The sequence below is a fragment of the Rhamphochromis sp. 'chilingali' genome, assembly GCF_963969265.1.
Source record: "Rhamphochromis sp. 'chilingali' genome assembly, chromosome: 19".
Classification (NCBI taxonomy): Eukaryota; Metazoa; Chordata; class Actinopteri; order Cichliformes; family Cichlidae; genus Rhamphochromis; species Rhamphochromis sp. 'chilingali'.
Window position 1 is genome coordinate 29,998,267 of NC_137946.1, and position 20,088 is coordinate 30,018,354.

The 20,088-nt window shown below is 39.4% G+C and overlaps 1 long non-coding RNA gene across 1 annotated transcript; it reads left to right on the forward strand.

The window, feature by feature from the left end:
• Nucleotides 1-2,259: 2,259 nt before the first annotated feature.
• Nucleotides 2,260-5,309, forward strand: LOC308387238. The gene is made up of 3 exons (XR_013969908.1): nt 2,260-2,294; nt 3,420-3,554; nt 4,838-5,309. It is a non-coding gene; the product is annotated as an uncharacterized lncRNA (long non-coding RNA).
• The last annotated feature ends 14,779 nt before the right edge of the window (nt 5,310-20,088 follow it).

The following is a 20,088-nucleotide window of genomic DNA, read 5'->3' on the forward strand; positions in this document are numbered from 1 at the left end:
GATTTAGACTTTGATTTCAGACTCCTGTAGCATCTACCTAAGAGCTAAAGTTTGACCAGGGCCCTGTGCTTCGTACGTCGCTTACTACATCCAAGATCAAATGAAACATCCAAGACCAAATCATCGCGCTAACTCTGAGCTCGCTATTCCGGTTCCCCGAACACACCTGTTGTTGACGATTAGTATAGCTGGATGAAGTAATGTGAGATCACTGGGTGGCCCAACAGGGGCTACGCATCGATAGTAGAAACATTGATCGGCAACCCTTTGATTGGTCGGCGAAAATGTCGAAGGAGCGCGCTCGGTATTTTTCGGCAGCAGAGCAAGAACTCTTGAGTGAGGGATTTCAGGAGTTTCAGAGTTTAATTAAAACGCAAGGGAACACTGCAAAGGCTGCAAAAGCAAGGAGAGAGGGCTGGCAGAAAGTTGCTGACAAATCAAACTCGTAAGTAATTCAATAATAACAATAATAATGGAGTGGATTTATATAGCGCTTTTCAAGGCACCCAAAGCGCTTTACAATGCCACTATTCATTCACTCTCACATTCACACACTGGTGGAGGCAGCTACGGTTGTAGCCACAGCTGCCCTGGGGCAGACTGACAGAAGCCAGGCTGCCATATTGCGCCATCGGCCCCTCTGGCCAACACCAGTAGGCGGTAGGGTAGATTTATTATATTACACTATATTATCCAATATTATATTACATTATATTATAATATGTTATATTTTATCCTCTGTCACATTAGAGCCACGACAGGACCCACTAGAACATGGGAACAGGTAAAAGTGAAATATAAGAATATTCTACAGAATGGTAATATTTATCACTTATATTGCTTTTCGTCTCTTGGAAAGAGACCCTGGAATAATCTGTTTGTTTATAACAGCAACCAAGAAAAGGGCAGAGCAACAAAAGACAGGTGGTGGTCCTGCACCCCCTCGTCAACAAGTTGGTTAAGTGAATAATACCCTCACGGGAAAATCGATATCTCTCAATGAGCACACTGTCGCGCTGAGCTAAAGGATCCTGTCTGTCCCGCAATATACGCTGAATTCTGAGGACTCTCCTTATCAATCTTGCACCTTCCGCAATGGGTGGCTCGCGTATACGGACAGGACATGGCTGCGACAGGCTTCCCAAATCCACCTTCGCTTTTATAGCCGTGGTCTCTCATCTTGATTACACGAAGTAATTTACAATTGCTACTCTGAAATATGAATTGAATCTGTAATAATCACATACATGTAATAGAATGTTAATAGTACATTTCCCTTTTTTAGGAAATGACCTGTGTGAAATCAATAAATGGATCAGGTGCTGCATTGTCTTTAGTTACATTGATGTTATTTATTTATGGTGAAACAGTGGTGGAATATCGCTGTTGCTTTCGTATGAATGACGCGGGCATACCTGCGTGGCCGCGATCTAATCCTGTTTACATAAAGTAAACCTGCTCCCCAGCAGGTTTACGCTTACGGCTCTGTTGCTATGACAGCAAGTCCCGGATGGGCTTCGGGGAACCGAACGATCCAGGATCATGCGAAATCGTCAACAATCTAATCCAGCTAACTTACTTAGCGAGGTACGAAGAACAGGCCCCAGGCCATGTCCTTTTCATCACAGGGTTAACAAAGACTCAAAGAAAACGATTTAAATTCACAATCACTGTCACTTCTCAGTTCTTAGAAATTAACATTATGTATTCTTTGTGATTATTTGAGGGAATTACTCAGAGAAAAACTTCATTTTTAATAATTATATTTAATATAATATATATATATATATAATATATAATATATAAATACATTAAATGCCAAAGTCAGAACTAAATCATTTTCACACCAGTAGGTGTGGAAACAGCTTTGTTATTATAAAGTAGAATTTTAAAACATCTTCGATTTATAGATTATACTCACTTGCGGAGTTCAGTTCAGTTCAGTTCAGTTCTTTTTTATTTCAAACATATACATTCACCAACGTTTCATAAAATCATTCCATACAGTTGTTTGAAAAGGAGTAGGCAGAAGTATATACTTAGGGTTAGGGGTTAGGGTTTAGCCCTACACTGTAAAAAAAATCCGTAAAAATACAGTACAATCTACTGTATAAACGTGAAGGAATTTTCCGTATTAGTCATTTACAGGTATTTTTCTGTATTTCTCAACTACTGCAATGCATTGTGGGAAAAAGAACCTGAAAAGGAGGGAAAAGTAAGCGCAAGAGCAGCCATTAGGCTTCTTTCAGGCTTCATCTTTCTGAAGTTGGAGAAACTGCCTTCAAATTTCTGTGGTAAGTATTAAAACTCATGTTTCGTTTTATTAAAATAATGTTTTTCAAAAGACTCCGTGTTTTTATTTAGAAAGAATTGTTAATTTATTTGTTAACTGGTTTCGGCTGTCTCCAGACAAGTCAGGAATATTTTGCTGACTCATTTTTTAAAATAATTGTTATTTAGGTTTAACATGACTTAAGCTTTATTTTAGTTAATTTTAAAATAATTTTTACTGTGATACCACCAGTTTTGCCCTTCAGTGGCTGAACCAGTTTTCATAAATATTATAGTTAGCTGTCTGTGTCTCTCTGGGTATTACACAGCTGTGACTGCTAACTAGCTAATTAGCGAAAGTCAGCGATGTGGATAACTGGGAAAGTGAGAACTTCATGGTTCTAGAAATTATTCTAGGACTCTAATAAGTACTGTATCAATACCTGTGTTTTACAGTTGGCTCTACTGTACACTTTAAAGGGTTTCAGGCAAAGTTACACTAACCCTAGTTTAAGCCTCAGACCTTCCTGGCTGACGCTAGCAAATGCTAATGTTAGCCTCTGATTTGGGCTGCTAAAGTAAAGACTTTTAGCTAGCTGACCAGCATAGATTATTTCGGTGGTTAACAGACTGTAGTGGTAAAATTATTGAAAGTATAGTTTCACCTCAGCACATTTACAATTACAGTATGTCTATTTTGTAGCACATAGAAATGTTTAGTTAATATTTACAGACAGACACATTTTCCCTGTAACTGTGTTTTTACTCCAACATTTGTTGAAAATTTAATTTATGAAATGCTGAGCAGTATTTCTTGTATGTGGAATATTTTTGTCACCCCACTGTGCTAATGTGATTAAATACTAAAAATTATTACTAAAAAAATTCAATAATAAATCAATAATAACTATTTCTTCATTGAACTATAATGTAAGTGCAGTGCTGGTGTGCAGGGGCTCTATATGCCTTGTCTATATCAAGCTTTTAGCCAAATATAAGCAGAGATATTTGTATCTTTCTTAAAAATCCAGATCCTTACAGATTATTTGAGAAATGGATCAACAGCTATCACTACTTGAAGCACTTTAAGTCCTGCAGTGGAAAAATATCCCTTATTTCACCTTTGATCACACACTTTGGTTTTCCAGTGCAGAGCAATGGCCAAGAAAAGGAAAGACTTCCCCGAGTGAAAAAAAAGATGAAGATACAAGCTGGTGATGATCCAGAGCAGCTGGTCTCAGGAAATGAAGAAAAACCCTGATCACCTTCTCTACAAACACAAGGTGAGTTTAATGTTGTGGTTGATTTAGTTTTTCAAGGTATGTATGTTACTTTAATTATAAACTGCTTTTGTTGCAACAGAATGGTGTTATGTGTATGCAACTCTACGTGAATTATAATCCTTTGTAGGGCTGCGTGATGTGACCAAAATCTCATATCCCAATATAAGACATATCTCTCCTGATAACGATATATATCACAAAATAGTGCATTTTCTGTAAATTCTGTGATTCTCGGGCAACTCGACTTATGTGAAATGTTTTCAGTTGGGCGTCGTGTACCTGGAGTCGAGTGTTTTGACCGATGCATGAAACTATACATTTTTAGACATGAGTTTAAATGGCCGCCATTTTCTTTCTGAGTATTTATTACACGGCGTGCTGCAAGGAAAAGCCTGTTCTAACGTTTGAGTCTAAGGATTATTTTGAGCACCTGACGACTCTTTTTTGCTTTTCATTCGTAAACTCTCTCGAAACTCTTTCATGTGATTCTTGTGTAGGTGGTTAAAGAGGTTTGTCGTGTTCGAGTGGTGGTGGGGACCAGTTTGTGGCATAATTTGCATAGTACAGTTTTCTGGGGCGTGTCAGACTTTTCATAACCAAACCATGTCCATGCTACAGAGGTAGCCCCTCATTTAATAATAAGGTCCTCGATTTCTTTTGACTGGTCCTTCTGGTTCTGCCTCATCCTTGCTGGCCATGCTGGTATTCTCTGTGCCTTCGTCTGCGTGGTGACTGTAAGCGCCATTTACAGTTACTTGATGTTTTTATTTGAGGTCATTTGTTTGATGCATATTCTGAAATTTTATGTTTGAGAATAATGTATATCATTTCAGTTTAGTTTGAAAAGTCTCAACAGAAACTTGAGCTTTATTGTGAAAGGTTTATGTGGAAAATAAACAAGCGGACGGCGGAGCCACACGATGGTTTTATCCTCATTGTTGGTAACGAAAGTACGCGTAAAAACAGTCACTTGTCCGTCCATAGTGTGGTTATTTTAAGTATAAGAGAAGGAGAGAACTTTAAGAAATAATATAGCAACTACAGTGACCATCAAAACCATGAAAAAAATATTGCCGTAAACAGTTTATTTTGCAACACCACAAAACAAAGAATAGTGTATAATATGAAACGATAGACATTTTTATATCGTAATCTGATATATATCGTCATATCGCACAGCCCTAATCCTTTTTTTGTTTATGTTGTTTATGCTCTAGGTAAAAAAAAATTATAAAAATACAAACTTTTTAAAAATGTCTTGTTGTTTCTCTTTTTTTCCTCAGAATAAATTGCGACTAGTCTCAATGGCTGACACGGAGGAGCAACACAGCGACACGTTAACTCCGACTGCTGCAGTTCCTGTATGAACTGAGCAACTCTTAAAATCCAAGGAAAAGCTGTGTGTATTTTACTTAAAGCTCAGATGGACCTTGATGTACTAACATGCAGGCTGCATTCAGGACTTTGTCACACTGTTATATGAAGAGCGGTAACAAGACTTTGTAGTAATTTGTCTTACTATTGTCTTATTTGTTGTGATTTAGGGTCTGTGCGCACTAGCAGAGGTTTTTGTTTGTAACTGTAACCTCGTTTTCAGAGCCTTGTCTAACATTTAATGGTCATGAAATATGTCAGACTTTTTCCTCTACTTAACCAGCTTAGAGAATTTGAACACCGTGGAGAAAAAGGTGTGCATTAAGGATTTTGAACTATGATGTTTAAGTGTTGTCACTGCTGAGGATTTGTGGACACAGATCCTTATTCACTATGCTGCTGTTTACAGTTTCATCAGAACAAGCACTTCTAATTATACTTTGCTCCTCACTGACAAAACAAGTCCCGTAAATACACTTTTATCTTTAAGTTTGGGACAGTAATCTGTCTTAATTTATTATGTGTTGTAGTTATCATATGGGGAAAAGTCCTGTGGTTATCCATCAGTCCTGTTCGAATAAACCCAAAGTTCAGGAACATCTTCTTTAGATCTGTTCAGTTGTATTCATGTGGCACCACTTAAACAGTCAACAAATTTTGACTCAAGTATGTTATATTGTAAGGTAAAGAGCCCAAAGAGTTAATCTCAGACAAATGTTCACACAAATGTGAATTACATTCACTTCATTAATGAAGTGAATGTAATTCAGTAATCAAAGGTGTTTGGCTATAACTGACTACATGTGTATACTGTATCATAAGTGGACAGAGATGGATGTAAACCACACCTTAACCATTTGGCTGAGGCAAAACTACCACAAGGCAGTGATTCTAACTAAAAGGTACTCTGGATATCATTAAATGTGAACATGTCGTTAAATATGACATTTTTTGTTTGTCAGGTGTCCTGTTTGAAGAAAACACTTGGTAGCCACTTGAATGAAGGTAAATAAACACATTTACATGAGGGCAACCTGATTTCAAGGAAATAAAAATGCTCAAATTTGAAAGCTTGTGAGTTATTTTGTTCATGTATCAGCTGTTTAGTAGTTTTATGACAAGATGGATGCTGTCATTATATTTTAGTATAGTGTTTGAGTTAAGGAGAATAAAAGAATATTTAACATTAATTGTACCAATGTTGTTGTGTACGAAGCACAAATTAATTTAAGTTTTAATTTATGAATTTTTGAGTACATGGTGTACTAGGTTGTAATTGCATAGAAATGTACGTTTATGGATATAAAGAACTATATTTAATGAGTTACAGTGAAAAGAAGTGCTTGGAAATAGTAATATAAACAGAAATTTCAATTTTTCTATTAACGGAAAATATCAGTTAATGATACAGAAAATATACTGTGAATAAACGGAATTTTCTGTTTTATAGCTGAAGGAAATGTCCGTAAATAGTACAGAGAGTATACTGTAAATCTACAGAATTTTCCGTTTTATCATTTACAGAAAGGTCCGTCAAACCTCCGTAAAAAAAACAGAAAATGTACTGGCAGAAAATTACCAGGACATTTTCTGTTTTTCTACGGAATATTTTTTTACAGTGTACCCCCTCAAGTTTACATCCTCATCATCTAAATTTGAACAACAAAAACATATACAATGCCTTCAACTTAGAACATAACATCTCAAAAAAATATTTTCACATGTTCAACTAAAACTATATTTAGATTTGCTAATTTGCAGAAGAAAATAAACATCAGTTTGACTGCTGTCTTGGGTTAATTGCATTTTCTTCATTCTTATACTTATTTAAAATTTCTTTTTTCAGTTTTATTTTAAACTGGTTTATATCACTGCTGACCTTTATTTCTTCTTTTTACTCATTCCAGAATTTAACTCCTGCTATTGAAATAGACATCCTTTTCAATGTTGTTCTTATTCTTTGTAATTTTAAATTCCACTTCCTTCTAAAATTATACCTCCCTTCTCTTTCTAAGAACCATTTACTTATTTCGATTGGGAGCATCCCTTTCCTTACCTTATATATTATTTCCACTGTTTTAAACTTCACCAGATCCTGGAATTTTATAGCTTGTGTCCTAATAAAGAGTGCATTTGTGTGAGCCCTATACCCCTCCTGATTTATTAGTCTAATGGCCCCTTTCTGCATTATGATTATAGTCTGAATATTACTTTTATATGTATTTCCCCAAACCTCTACACAATAACTCATGTATGGTAATAGCAAAGCACAATATAACATATACAATGTTTTCCTATCCAGAAATTGTTTTACTTTCCCCAAGACAGCAATGCCGCGTGCTAACTTTCCCCTCACATAAGTGATGTGTGATTTCCAACAGGCCGTTTGATCAATGATCACACCAAGAAATTTTATGGCATTAACCCTTTCTAGATATATATTATCGACACAAATTTCAATGTTAATGTTTTTCTTATAGTTTGCGAATAACATAAATTTTGTTTTGTTTAAATTTAAGGACAATTTGTTTCTATCAAACCACCTCTTTAATATCTTTAACTCCTGTGTGATCACCTCCAAAACCTGTTGAAATTCCGCACCTGAACAAAGTATATTGGTATCATCTGCAAAAATTACAAACTTTAGTATCTTTGATACTTTACAAATATCATTTATGTACATAATAAACATTTTCGGACCCAATACTGATCCTTGAGGTACTCCACATTCAATATCCATCCATTTAGATTTAAACTCATTTATTTGTACATATTGCTGTCGATTCATCACATAGCTGTTTATCCAATCCAGTACCACACCCCTCAACCCATATTTTTCCAGTTTGATTTTTAGAATTTCGTGGTCAACAGTATCAAATGCTTTTTTTTAGATCTAGAAAGACTCCTAGTGCATACTTCTTGTTATCCATACATTCTGTTATTTCTTCCATTAAATCCATCAATGCCAAAACTGTTGATCTATTATTTCTAAACCCATACTGGCAATTTGCCAACAAATCATGTTTATCCACAAAGCTATCAAATCTTTTTAGAAATAGTTTTTCCAGTATCTTAGAAAAGAGTTGGGAACAGATAAGTGAGTATTCATTCCTATACTTTTTATTTTACTGTGCTTTGAATCCACCTGAAGAGCATACAGTAGCTGTAGTTGGTGTGTTCAAGTTATGGCCCAAAGAATTGGGCCAGTACATGTTCACTGGAACCCTTGTTTCACCCTTGGTTGACAATTTACATCACGTGGACCTAATCAGACTCTTACATATAGAAGTACAACACCTGCATAACAAAGGGAAGCAGAAAAAGCATCAGCAGAAGTGTGTAACGAGATAGACTGATGAGTGGATGATGGCTTCCTTAAACTCTGTCCAGAAGGATTATTTGACATCATCTCTGTTTCACTTTGATCGCTTCAAAGAAAGCCTTGAATTCGACGCTGGAGAATCGCACGACAGGCACGTTTGCAGTAAAACAGGCGCTATCATACATCTTCAAATATTTTCACTTGTCACTCAAGTCCAAACAAACTGCGGAGCCTCTGCCCTGCATGAAAACAAGAAGACTGAAGAGTAATTCCAAGTGAACCAGCAAGAAAACACTTATAAAAAAGTTCAGGGTTTCTGAGTTTTAAGGAGACTGAGGAACTTACGCATTTCCCACATTTCTCTCAAGGCTGACTGCCGTTTGGTCTGTGTTGGTGTTTGGCTCTTTGTTCAATTCACTGCAAAGCGCTGGTGTGTAAAGGGTAATACTGAATGTTTACACTTCTTACTTCTCAGACTTACCTATGCCAATGGCCCTGAATTCCTCCTATCATCCTCCTAAAAAAGCCTCAAAGTTAATCATAATCCACTATTTTTTATGTGTGTACAATGCATTTCTCGATCTCTGATGACCAAATTGACAAGAAAATCGATTAAAGTAATGACATTTCAATACTCTAAGGTAAATTATAAATTTCAAATAGAATTCTTTAGCGCATGGACTGGAATGCAAGCGCACGGCAATGAAAAACAACTAAAAGGTGATATTTGCTGGTGTGTACAGTGGTCTATTCAGGTGGTTGGTTTTCCTGCTTGCTTCTGTCACCTGCCCTCTCCTGTCCTCCTCTCCCCTCTCCTGTCATCTCTCCTGTTGCTGCAGTGACTGCCTCGGGGCGACAGACACTTCCATGTCATGTCAGGGGGCTCTGATGCTGATCAGTCCTGATGGAAAGTGCTTTGTCCCTGTTTGTTAACCTAAAGCATTGGCATGTCACAGCACCACCTGGGAGGGGAACTGTCTGTCATTCAGATGCATGCTGATATATTCACTTTGAATACTCTGAATTCTTTTCCTTTGTTGTTTTGATAGCTTCCCCCCCCCCCCCCCCCCCACATATGTTCCCATTGAAAATTGTAAAGAAAAAAAGAAATTGCAAATAAATAAATAATTTATTCATGTAGTAAGTTAGCTAATTAGTTAGTAAATGTGTATAAAAGTCAGCGTGATGATTTAATTCTGATTCAGTTCTCCATATAGCATCAAATCATAACAACAGTTGTCTCAAGGTTATTAATCTTATGAGGTAAAAAACCTTACAATAATAAAACCCTAATAATCAGGCAACACCTTATGACAGGGAACAGGAAAAAGTGGAGACAAAAAACTCCTTTTCAACAGGAAGAAGCCTCCAGGAGTACCAGACTCAGGGAGGGGCAGCCATCTGATGAAACTGCCAAAATGAACCTAAACTGTGGTGTCTTCTGGTTTAAATCAGCGGCTCCCGAACTTTTTTGCACCATGGACCAGTTTATGTCGGACAATATTTTCATGGATCAGCCTTTAAGGTGTCGCGGATAAATACAACAACACACGGGAAAAGACTCAGGGAACCGAGTTAACCATAAAATTGATTTAAAAAATAATGATAAAAACTGATAATATCCCTGAAAACCATAAATTTCACACCTGAGTCTCAACCCTCGCAGCCCGGTACCGGTCCATGGCCCGGGGGTTGGGGACCGCTGGTTTAAATCAAACAAACACTGCAGAAGTTAAAGATTCGCAATGAGGCTTCAAGTTGGAGATTCCAAAACAATTGGTGATTCCATGGTGGCCATCTTTGTCAAATTGTGCTTCAACAAAACAATACTACAACAGCAATAACGATCATTACAACTACACCTGTATTTCATGTACACTACATGATTCAGAGCCACAGCTTCAACCAGAAGGTAAACCAGATGGACTTTCACTACGGCACTGCACAAGAAGACACTCCTGATGGCCTCGGGTAAAAGAGTTCACCATTTAAATGCTCTGTAAATAACACCTCTGTTCATGTATCTGATTGGCTGCTAGACAGCCAACTAACTAGCGAATGTTTAGATAGGTAGATGGATAGATAAAGTCATTTCTCTCTCACACACACTCACCAATTCTCCACATAATGAGAGTCCAGTTCTAATGGAGGAGGGGTGGACTTCACTCGGAATATCATCATTCAGGCGGGGCTCGCAAGGCAAGTCGTGATTAGCTGACAATTTATTCTGGCGGGCACGATTGAGAGGAAGGGGCCCTGAAATGGTAATGTGTTTAAATGTCAGAGGAAAGGTAAGGTTCTCATCAACCCTTGGTCACCCGTCTGCTTTGAATATTCTTATTGCCATCATGTATTAGTAATGAGAGTTGAAAAGTAAGTAAAATTTAACCTTCGCTGTACCTGAGGAAACTATGAATATTAACGAGGCCTATTATGTGTACCTGATCTGAAAGAATTTTAACCCCACTCTTGGCTGGCTCACTGGCTTTCTCCTTCCTCAAGTTTTCTATTTCCATCCTGATCTCTGCCTCTTTTCCACTTTTTTTTGGTATTCTTCTCTTTCCCTTTTCAACCATCCGTCTTCCTCTTTTCCCTCCCTGTCATTCATTCAGCTCCTCTTCGTTTTTCTAGCAGCCATTTCCTCTCTCTGTCACTTACTCCATCTGCCTGGCCCTCTCACTGAGCTTTCCTCTGTCTTGCCCTTTGACTTTCCTCTTTTATGCTGTTGCTCTCTTCTCTAGTTCATCTCTTTCAGTCTCCTACTTGATTTCCATGCCTGCATCTACGAGTTCCTTGCCTTTTAATTCGTAACACTGTAGGATTCATCAACAACTCAGTATAATAGATTACTTACACATGTCTTACTTTACAGTTAGATAAATGATTTTGAATGCCTGTGTTAGAAAAACCTGAAAAGAAAAACTCTTGTTAGAAAGTGCTAAACTGACTGGGAGCAAGCCAGTTGTCATTGGGATAAACGAGCACTGTGTAGCAGCTACTGAACTTTAACTCAGCTTAGTTCACTTAGTCAGTTCACTCCTATACATAAAATACATACAGTGACATCCTTCATTAGTTAGCAGTCTCCTATTCTGAAGCCTCAACCTGAACGCATCGGTCATGTTGGTGTTTTGAAACTGGACGATCGAGGAGTGGATCTGATGGAAAAACTAAAGAACACTGTAAATGCGTACATTAATTCACATGTTGCTTGCAAGATACCATCTAAATCTTAAACAGACAAGGAAGAAAAATACACTCCAACTCATCACATACCTTCTTAAAGATGGCAGCTGACTAACACCTAGCACAAATGTGTCTCAGCAATGCTTTACTTTGTGTTAAAGACGTGATTTTGTTCATGGCACAAGGCCTACTAAATGGGATCTTACATTTTAATGTGTTTTATCAGGGATGTTACATTGATAAGATCAGTGTATTTCTTATGACCAGCTGTGGGGGCTACCAAAAAGTCCCTCTTTCTCACTTGATTTAAATCACTAAACACTATTCTCATGCAGTTATGATGTGCTAGCTTTGGATAATTTTCAATATATCGTGATATTCGTTTGATAAATTATGATCTCATTTAGACTAAAAGTGACTATGCATCATTAGGACAACAGACGAATCCAAGGCCACGTATTCTTTAGGACAAGTCCTTGGGTTCTCACTCGCATCCACTTCTTTCTTGTAACAACTTGTTTCATAACGTCTAAAATGGAGACAGTAAAAATGCTGAATGCAGGGTTTCAAACCTGTCATATACAGTGGGGCAAAAAAGTATTTAGTCAGCCACCGATTGTGCAAGTTCCCCCACCTAAAATGATGACAGAGGTCAGTAATTTGCACCAGAGGTACACTTCAACTGTGAGAGACAGAATGTGAAAAAAAAATCCATGAATCCACATGGTAGGATTTGTAAAGAATTTATTCGTAAATCAGGGTGGAAAATAAGTATTTGGTCACCTCAAACAAGGAAAATCTCTGGCTCTCACAGACCTGTAACGTCTTCTGTAAGAAGCTTTTCTGTCCCCCACTCGTTACCTGTATGAATGGCACCTGTTTGAACTCATCATCTGTATAAAAGACACCTGTCCACAGCCTCAAACAGTCAGACTCCAAACTCCGCCATGGCCAAGACCAAAGAGCTTTCGAAGGACACCAGGAAAAGTATTGTAGAGCTGCACCAGACTGGGAAGAGTGAATCTACAATAGGCAAGCAGCTTGGTGTGAAAAAATCAACTGTGGGCGCAATCATCAGAAAATGGAAGACATACAAGACCACTGATAATCTCCCTCGATCTGGGGCTCCACGCAAGATCTCATCCCGTGGGGTCAAAATGATCATGAGAACGGTGAGCAAAGATCCCAGAACCACACGGGGGGACCTGGTGAATGACCTGCAGAGAGCTGGAGTACATCACCATCAGTAACACACTACAACGGCAGGGAATCAAATCCCGCAGTGCCAGACGTGTTCCGCTGCTGAAGCCAGTGCATGTCCAGGCCCGTCTGAAGTTTGCCAGAGAGCACATGGATGATACAGCAGAGGATTGGGAGAATGTCATGTGGTCAGATGAAACCAAAGTAGAACTTTTTGGTATAAACTCAACTCGTCGTGTTTGGAGGAAGACGAATACTGAGTTGCATCCCAAGAACACCATACCTACTGTGAAGCATGGGGGTGGAAACATCATGCTATGGGGCTGTTTTTCTGCCAAGGGGACAGGACGACTGATCCGTGTTAAGGACAGAATGAATGGGGCCATGTATCGTGAGATTTTGAGCCAAAACCTCCTTCCATCAGTGAGAACTTTGAAGATGAAACGAGGCTGGGTCTTCCAACATGACAATGATCCAAAACACACCGCCCGGGCAACAAAGGAGTGGCTCCGTAAGAAGCATTTGAAAGTCCTGGAGTGGCCTAGCCAGTCTCCAGACCTCAACCCCATAGAAAATCTGTGGCGGGAGTTGAAAGTCCGTGTTGCTCGGCGACAGCCCCAAAACATCACTGCTCTCGAGAAGATCTGCATGGAGGAATGGGCCAAAATACCAGCTACTGTGTGTGCAAACCTGGTAAAGACCTATAGTAAACGTTTGACCTCTGTTATTGCCAACAAAGGTTATGTTACAAAGTATTGAGTTGTATTTTTGTTATTGACCAAATACTTATTTTCCACCCTGATTTACGAATAAATTCTTTACAAATCCTACCATGTGGATTCATGGATTTTTTTTTTACATTCTGTCTCTCACAGTTGAAGTGTACCTCTGGTGCAAATTACTGACCTCTGTCATCATTTTAGGTGGGGGAACTTGCACAATCGGTGGCTGACTAAATACTTTTTTGCCCCACTGTAGTTTTCAGTAAGGCTTGAAACTGATGATTGAAACCATAAAATCATCCGGAAAAATCAAACCAAGGGAGCATTGGAGTCAGTTTCTTGTAGACTTTTATACAACCAGATTTGTTTTTGCAGTCTGAGGAGCTGCCCCCTGTTGGCCAATGCAAAAATCCCCAATGCCTTCACACTGGTTTCACATTTTATACCCCGAAGCTATGTCCTTCTTTTATATACAGGCTTCATTAGAGGTGTGTTTTCCAGTTGAATGGCTGTTTATTCTGTGGCTTAATTATTAATGACAGAGTTTAAGGGGCAACTTTCAGTGGATGCTAGGTGCATTGATCTATGGGGCATTTATTGTTTTGGATAGAATAATACATTCTGCTGCCAATAACTGGAAGACATAGTTAAAAATAGAAGATGCTAGTATACTATCTGTTCTCGAGCTGATTCCGAAAAGGAAGCAACGGGGAAACTTAGAGGACTCTGGTAACTTATTCAAAGTATTTTTTTTTAAATAATGAATTAGTCGATAAATATTTGTAATGATCTTGGGAATAACACATTCATTCCTATTGGTTTCTCTTTGTTTATCTTTCCTCGTGTTTTCTGTTGTTGATGTCTGCCTCTGTCGGCCTGTTCTGTGTGTGTTTTTTTGTGCTAGTGTGTGTCTGCCTGTCTGTCCGGGCTTGATGCCAATCAGCAGCACACCTAAGATTCATTTGAGACCCAGCAGTATTTAAAGCCAGGCTCTTCAAATTATTCTCTATGACACTGTTTCTGTGTGCTACAGCTAACTTGAAGTTAGACAGCGACCCTTGTTTAAGCTCATTGTCTGGAGTTAGCCTTTCTCACATGAAGGACGGAGTGGGAGATATTTTACTTCATCTGCGTCCTCAGTGCCGAGCATGCTGAGCAAGGGTGTTGCCAGAGGGGTTGTAATTCCACCAGACTATTAACTGTGCTGTTCTCACATCCGTGGAAATCGATACAGTCAGACATCAGACAGGCTTACTATGGGAGCTGGCAACTTTTAGTGTCAAATCTAACTATGCCACACATTTGTCTTCTCTCATGCACCTGGGCAAAGATAAAAACAGCTTATGTCTCAGGTTAAGTTCTTTCTCTCATGAGTGGGCCTGTTGCCAGTTTCATCCAGAGTTCCTGCACCTTGTCTCCGTGGATAAAGCCGGCCTTGTCCCACTCTCCAGTCCACCTTCCACTCAGCACCCATCAGCTGGTCTTGTTCTGAGCTCTCTTCACCAGCCCCCAGCTAAATTCTTGCAAGCGCTCCTGATACTCAGTGCCAAACATCAGATATAAATGATGACTGCTGTTTGTCCTGTTACGCCAAGTGTGTCATATCTGATACATGAAGTTTTGGGAGTTTATGAAATTTCTACATCATCAGTGGGATTGTTTGAAAATGTCAGAAGGCTCATTAAACACTTCATTTTCAACATAATAATAATAATCATATTATATAAAGTTACTTATGGTTTCAGGCTTTAAAGAGTTTATGTCAAGCAAGTGTAAGAACTGTACAATTTCAGTAAAATAATCCATCATTCTTCTTCTACATACCCAGTTCAGGGTTGCAGTGGGGCTGGAGCCTATCCCAGCTGCCACAGGGTGAGAGGTGGGATGTCTGAGCAGGTTTGTAGTCTGCTGCAGGACTAACACATAAAGAGATACAACCAGATGCACCAGTGCTTCCCTTTGTACTGTGGGAGGAAGCCGGAGTGCCCAGAGACAACCCACACAGGTACACAGAGAACATTCAAACTCAACACGGGATGGGCAACAGCACTAGCCACCACTCCAATGTGCTACTTTAATAAAGGAATGATAGTAAATTAATCCAGGTATTAATTATATAATCTACAAAGACGGTATGGTGGCCTAACTCTGTGAGTCTCGGCTGGGGGGGGGGGGGGGGGGGGGGAGATGGTTAACTGAAGCAAAACAATCGACTCTAAATAACAGCTTCTCTTCTCCTTATTCCCCACTCCTCCTCATTCATTTGCTCTGTCTTCTCATTTCTCTCTGCCGTGAGAAGACTGTTTACCATGCAGAGATAGTGTTTGCATAGATCAGGCTGAAGTGGGACAAGTGTGTGTGTGTGTGTGTGTGCGTGTCTTTTATAGAGGGGGTGTTATTCCCTGGATTAAGGCTTGATCAAGGCACACCATTAACGCACACGCCCTCACTCCCACCTCCCTCCTGAGAGTCTGGGGTTTTGGGGGGGGCACATCTATCCGCAATGGACAACAAAGAAAGAGGAGATGTTTGCTGAAAAAGCCAAGAGTGTCTCTTCCAACCTCTCTCTTGCTGTCACTTATGATCCCAAAATGCTGCATGTGGAAAAACAGTCTGAGGCAGCTGTGTGCGTGTCTCTCCTTGTACAAATACTGGGATAGCAACCTGCCAGTGTTTACTTGTGTAATTAGATAGTATGTGTATTGGCATGCCTTAGCTTTTATGGATATATGTGTGTGCGTGTATATGAGTTTGCAGCGGACACCTATCCTGCATAATAATGCAGCAAATTGTTCTATACTATAAATACTGCAAACATCCCAAACACGGGTTAATTCCATAAAGAACAAAAACAAAATGCACAAAGTTTGCACATCTCCCAGTAGTAATTGTTTGCGTTTTGCATATTTAAATTGTACTTCTATTAATTGCATGAGGTACCACTCAGGCATTTAAAGTACACCCTCCCACCCCTACACATGCGTTTCCCCCAGGGTTTCCTTTCTCTCTCTCACCCCAGATAATGTCCACCAGCTTGGGCCTTTTTGTCCTTAAAGCACAGCCTCTCTACGCCTGCTGTGATCTCAGGGTAAGCCGGTAACTGCCCCGCTCTTATTAGCTCTCTTTATTGATTTGGAGAAGGGATTCAGAGCTGAGCCGCTCTCATTAACACTGGATAAAGTCATAATCCACCAACCAGCAACGGTCGGAGTCCTTCTGCTTTTCACCTCAGCGCTCGACTGCTTCTCAATCACTGCCTTGAGTTCACATCTAACGAGCTGCCGCCAAGATGTTTTGCTTGTTAAATGATAATGAGGCTTTCTTCAGAGATACAATGACGAAACAAGAGGTTTTTTCTGAGACATGCTGATGGTGTTGACAAGAGCATCGAAAGCTACAAGTAAAATGCCATCAGCCTGTTTGTCTTAATCGTAAATAGACAAGAAGGTGAGATTTAAGTGTCGAGGTATGAGAAACCATTTAATATTTATTAATGCCATTTATACCAAGTTAATGGTATGAACCCTGCTCTCCGAAGCTGCTGAGTTTGTTTTGTTTTTTTTACTCATTTTGTACACAATAAATAAAGTGCACTACTCATTTCATATCTTATTGCCTTTGTGCCTTTTATAATTGCGTCTCATAGAAGCTTTATTTTCTGTTGTAGATGTGCTTTTACTTATGGAACATCTGTTACTAAAGAGAGACATACAATTTGATGTTTTGATTTAATACACTCTAAGGCTACGTCCACACGTAACCGGGTATTTTTGAAAACGCAGATTTTTCTATGCATTTGCACCTTTCGTCCACACGTAAACGGCGTTTTCGGTCACTGAAAACTGTGATTTTTAAAAACTCCTGCCAGGGTGGAGATTTTTGAAAACTCTGGACGTAGCCTAAAAGATCAACTTAACCTCCGGGTCTGAAAAGGGAATCCTGCATTCTTCCTAATGGCCAGCAGGGGGCGACCTCTGGGATTGTATAGAATATAGAAAAATGACTTAGCTCACTTAAATTAAGGCACTCATAAACACTTTTGTGATGACTTTATGGTCTCATTTGTCAGCTTTAAAGCTTCCTCAATGCTGCGCGATATTAGTTATATACACTTTGGTCCAATTTAGACAAAAACGGCCTATAAATCTGTTCAGAGCTATGTTATGATAGACAAGTATAAGTGCGATTGTATAAGAGTGCATAGGGTCTCTGGTTTCTTAGTTACATCCTCGCTTGTAACGACTGGTTTCATAAAATACAAAATGGTTCTACTCAGGTCAAAAGCTCTGTTCTACAATGCTTTAAATCAATTTTGGCAACATAAAATGCTCAATGTTCAGCAACAAATAAGTAGTTGAGGGTGTCACTAGCATTTCGCTCTCTCATTGGAAATTTGTTTGTTTGGCAGCTTGAGACCAACGCTACGGTAACTCAATCATTGTGCAATTATTTGTCACTGCTGATGCTAAAATCTGCCAATTTATGGCAGACGTACAAGGTTCATCAAATCTTTTGAAGTTGTTATAAAGTACAAAATAAACTCAGGTTAACTTGCAATGAAAAATCACGCAGCAGAGCAGTAATTTACATTAGAACCACCACGGGGGTCATTTTGACCCACTGCATTTTAAAAACTCATGTAAGCTGAATTAAAATCCCATCATCTCATGTATTTTTTTTCTTTAGGATCAGCATACAAAACTATCTGTATTAATTGAAAACTACCACACTTGTAGTTATAATTCAGTCTGAGGCTTTGTTTTCCTGACAGAAAATTCTCCTCCTGCAGTTTTCCTTTTTTCCCCCTTAAAATGTCCAAGCAGTGACTTTCCGGCAGTCTTGTAATCACTGCTTTATGTCAGCCTGTCAGTCACTTAGTCATTCTGCACATCACACCTCCCTCCTCAGTAGGGCTTGAGGAAAGCATCCTCACCCTCTCCTCCTTCTCCTCCACTTCCTCCTCCTTCTTGTCTTCCTCCTCAAGCTCTCTGCACAAAATTCACTCCTGGCCCGCTCCAAGCGGAGAGTTATTGATCTGCCAGTGTGATAGAGGTGGGAGGTGCGTTCACAATGCAGCGGGGGTCTGGCTGCTCAGGCTGCATCTTTCAGAGGGTCAATCGATACCGACTCCTTTTCTCCCCATCAAAGCTTTTCATTCATACAGACAAACAAGGAGGGAAGGGAGACGTGAGGAGCAGCGGAAAGAGAGGGAGAATTGTGAGTGACATGAGAGTTCTCTTCTTACTTTTCTCCCACTTGTCTTTCTCTTCTATCCTCCCTGGACTCGTTGCCTGGCCTCAGGGTCAAACCCAAGAGAGAGAGGGGAGTGAGAGGAAAGAATAGAAAGCGGTAGATGAAGAGAAAAGGGCGAGAGAAGCAAGCAGGAGGTCGAGCAATAAAAAGAGTCACATAGGAGGGGAAAAGGGAAAGGCAGGTGGAGGGAGGTGAAATGATAAAAGACTGATACCTATATGCTAATTTGAGGAATGAGAGTTGAGGAATATATACACTGAAGATGTTGTCGATGAACAGAAGACAGAGGTAGATGCAAGGACGGGGTGTGCACACCAATATTACAGTAGAAGGCATGAAAGAATAGGCCGAGGATGTAAGGATTGTAAACACACACTAACTGTAATAACGTTTGCCCTCAGCAGGCTTCAGCAAGGTTGCTCTGTAGTTTGAACCTCAAGGTTTTTACATCACTTAGGATGAAAAGGGTATGAAAGAAGGAGACGAGTATAATGCCTGTTGCTTCCTTCTTATTCACCTTCACCTTCCTTGTCTGCTTTCCTACAGCCATTCTACATCTCCCAGTGTCAAACCTTCGTCGACTCCCTTCTCCTTTCTTTTGTTCTATATTTCAGTTTGTCCATCCAGAGTCACTTCTTCTTAGTTCAGCCAATAACAGCGCTGCATTTTAATTGTATATGAGCAGATTAATTTCTTATCAAGTTTAGTGCTTTGCAGTCTTTGTGAGGGAAGTTGTTTGTATTCACAAATATCGATCGGAAAGTCCTCGAGCATACGGAAAGTCCTTTTGAATACAAATCTGTCTTTCTAAAAGGGAGAGAGATGAAGTGTCTGAATCTATGATGCTACACTTTCTTTACCAGCGGGTTTGCTCAGTGGGTAACACACATCTAGTTTGTCACCTTTTGCAGAACACAGAGCAGCAGCTGAGTTTCATAGTGATGTAAATTTGCTAGCTGGTTTGTGGAAGCAGCACATGCACATTTCATTTTTATTCTCCCACGTAAAAATGAGATGTTTGGTATTCTAGATGGAACAGAATTCATTTCTTCATAGTGCTAATTAATCATTTTGACTCAAGGGCTGATTCTGTTTGTGTAAGGAGGCCAAAGATGTGTCATGGCACCAGTGTGATGTAGCATAACTTAAGCAGCAAGGAAGGTGATAAGTAAATAGCATTAGCAGACAATTGAAGTTCTTTTTAAGCATACTTTATTGCTAGCATCTCCCTTTTACCATAAAACAATCAATCAGGCATGCAAAAATCCCACTGGCTTTATACAAGACTTTGCCCACACCTGACCTCGTTAGCCCCTACCATTGAACAAAATAGGTCAAACCAAATAATACAATTCTAAACAAAGAACAGGAATAAAGTCATGCATGAAACTGACAAACTCATTTACTCAACTAAATGGTTTGTAAAGTAAAACACTGCATACAATATAACTCAAAAGGCTACTTTAAAGAAAACAAA